At 40.0% G+C, this 3614-nt stretch overlaps 1 protein-coding gene across 1 annotated transcript in view; it reads left to right on the forward strand.

The window, feature by feature from the left end:
* Positions 1 to 3614, forward strand: part of ntn1a (netrin 1a) — a 55229-nt gene that overhangs the window by 51143 nt on the left and 472 nt on the right. The window lies entirely within an intron of this gene.

Consider the following 3614-nt stretch of genomic DNA (forward strand, 5'->3'; position numbering starts at 1 on the left):
GTGTGTGTGTGTGTGGAGGGTTGTCTCCGAGCGGGCATTTAAGACCCGGGCGGATAAAGCAAAGACAGTGTCACGGACAGTGGATGCTCTCTAAGAGATCCTCATTAAGGCAGCCCACTTCCCCCACAACCGAAGCGCTTCTCGCTGCATTCCTGTGACCGTCCGTCCGCCACGCCATTCAAGGTGTGGATAAGACGTATGACCTCTCCCCTCTTCCCCTCCCTCTGTCCCCTCCCATGATTGAAGTCAGGCTGCTGAACCGGTCAACCAAGCAGCGGCATCCTGCAGCATACCTCAGCAGCTTGACGGACAGGCCTGGGCTTTGTTCTGCAGGGATTTGGTGGAGTTAGGGGGTCAGCTTATAGACACCTCCTCTTCCACCAATGCCCACCTTGCTGCTCATGTCGTGAGAAGAGCCTTGCCTCTGAAATATGTATCAATTCATGCATGAATGTGTCAGCTACGCGGCTGTGTACATTGCTTTAAATTTGCCAGACATTTGCTCCACTTTCAATATCAGGTTACATTTTGATTGAAATAAGTACAGCTATTGATGACGAACACTCATTTTATCAGTAGAACATTTATGTAACACCTGAATGATAACAGCAGGCAGTATCCATTCGAGGGTGGAGAGGTAAAAAGAGAGGATTTCCTGCTGGAGACACCATCACTCAACACACTGCCCTCATGTATGAGCATCTCCCAAGACTGAAGCCAGGAGAGCCTCCCAACTGATTTGGTGTGTGCGTGTGTATGTGTGTGAAGTGTTGTGGATCTGCTGGTACTGATGGTTAAGATAACAGTAAGCAAAAGACAAATGGAAGTTCCTCTATTGCACTAGTGTTTTTGTGTGTGGATGCAGGATATTTTTACATGGAGGCAGACATTAAGGCAAAGTATAATAAAGTACAAAATAGAGAAATTTGGGGTTTAGTGGAATTTGGTTATAAGACAGTAGGGAAGATTTATTCTTATTGTCATGATAAAAACCATGTAGAACTGATCATGTCTACACAGATTTAGATTTTACATAGATTTAATGTATTCATATATAAAAAGAACAGATAATTTTGTTCTCAAAGTAAAAAATAATAAATATATACATTTTAAAACAAATGCTGCCTAATGAATGGGTTTGTCCCTTCTAAACTTTGTAGGTTATAAAATGTTTTTTATTATAATCATATTATCATATATTATTGTTAAAACATTTCCTTTAATCCATCTGTCCATGATTAGCTTTACGTGTTACATCATCCTCTATGTAATCCACTTTCTCCTCGCCTTGCCTTCACCAGGGGGGCTTTGTGCTGGCAATGTACATGAGAGCCATTAAGCTCCTTGTCATATCCATCCTTAGTTTGCAACAGCATTGAAGATTCGTAACAGACCAGAACAGGATCCCTGTACAGTATTTACCATATATGAGTTCAGCGAAGCTGATTGAAAAGTCAAACACAATGTAAATCTACAGGATAAATTGAGAGAGCCATAGCTTTGGACTGTTTTGAAAAGATCAGCAGGGGAGCTGGGCTCCATGCTGCGTAGGGAAGCGATGCTACAAGTTTCTGTGGTCGATATACAAACACACATAAAGAGTCACAGGAGGGAGCGAGTTGTGGGGAGGGGTTGGAAATGTCTGGTCTCCGAAAGATCCCTGGTATAACAGCTCAAGGCATTTCAGTGTACAATGATTGTTTAAACTCAAACAGAGAGAACAGCACCTAGTGGCAGCTGGTAGGTGCAAGGTGGTGCCAAGGTCACCATTGGGTCACACCAGATCTGCCATTAAGTTTTAAGTATTGACACCAGGACTCAGAGGACATACTGTACAACAGTGGTGAAAATTATCTACAAACATTAGCAGAAGAAGGACGATAAAGTACCGAGCAAACAACAGCTCAATAGAGTTGCAAAGTAGGAGGAAGTATTCCTATTGTTCTTGGTTTCAGTCCCATTTGTTCTCTGCATTGACAATGTTAAGAGACTCTTGTCTGGAGTGCTTCTATGGCTTAGATTGTTATGACATTTTCCTGTTTCAATTATCAGTACAAAGAATACAACAGGGTTTGAAAATAAATAGAAAAGTTGGTAAAAAACATCAAATCCAATTAATAGAGATTACACTGACAAAACTATCTGCAGCTGAAATGGCTCATGGGTAGTGTAGGGTTTTGAGATGTTGACCCTGCTGACGAACAATATATGATTTCTCAGGAACAAAGTTTAAATAATTAAAACTGGTGGGCATAACATGAACCTCTATGGTTGCTCCAGGACACTCACACATTTCTATGTAGAATAACGTTGAAGATATTCAGCGAAAGATATTTAATGTAAATTCAGAGTTGCAGAAAAATACCAGCGATTCATCACACTGTAATTGTAAAAGGCAAGGCAAGGCAAGGCAGACTTAACATATATACTGTATATATATATATACATATATGTACTGCCACTTTTCATATACAGGGGAAAAACCAATGTGCTTTACGAAGTTTTAAAAAATAAATAAAGGGATAACTAAAGAGGATTGGAACACTACAAGTATAATCTAGAAGAGTGTCTTTCCCAAGTAAAGAAGGGCTACGTTCACTTTTATATCTTCACCATGATGTGATCCAACATAGATATGGATAAAAACCTACTCTGAATACAGAATAATACTGCCATGATGTTCAGCTCCATTAGCTCCACACTGAAGGTGAAACCAGTGACCCTGTAACACAGTGGTTCATTTTAAAAGCTGTCCACGTAAGTACAGGAGAAGTATAATGGAACTTAATAGAGATCTGGTCAATATAATATATATTGATACATAAGAGGCAACCCTTTCTTTGCTCCATCTCTTCACTCTTTCTTTTCCGCCCTTCACTTCGCGCTCTGAGGACCATAGCAGTTGATTCATCATGTAATATCACTGAGTGTCTTTCCAGCAACCGTCTCTAATAGCCATACTCAGCCTCCTAATCACATTACAAATCACACTACTGTGAGTAGTAATGGACATAATGCATGTGGAGCTGTACATCATAGCTGGACCACAAGACCAGCGTTTCCACTGAGGATAAAAACAGTATTCATACTATGAGTGTACTTTATCAGGATTTGTACATGGGTACCTGTTTACCAAGGTTTTCCTGTGATCTTGTCGTTTCTCCCTTTTCTCAGTTCATAACTTGCTTCTTATCATTTCAGTTGATTTGTCATTGTTATCATCAGTATTATCAGCAGCTGATACTAACTTGATGAGTATTGATGGCCCCACCAAGCTGGAAACGTCTGTGTTTCTGTTCTGGTGTTCCTATTGGGTTTATTCTGTGCAATATATTTCACGTTCTGTCAAAAATGGGAGAATTTATTTTGTGTTCCATAATGTAAGCACTGTAAAAGCCCTTTTGTATATCAGAAAAATATCCAACTTGATGTCAAGATATCAAGTCTTTTTTATCTGAGCCCTTTAACATTTGGTATCCAATCCAATCCATATATTTTATGCTGATTACATGTGTGTATCTGACACACGGATCGGTCAAGACTGTAATGTCAACAATTATTGGATGGACTGTCATGAAATAGTGTGCCGACATTCATGTTCCCCATAGGATGAA

Source organism: Morone saxatilis, unplaced genomic scaffold, assembly GCF_004916995.1.
Source record: "Morone saxatilis isolate NCDOM2014 unplaced genomic scaffold, NCSU_SB_2.0 Contig17, whole genome shotgun sequence".
Taxonomy (NCBI): domain Eukaryota; kingdom Metazoa; phylum Chordata; class Actinopteri; family Moronidae; genus Morone; species Morone saxatilis.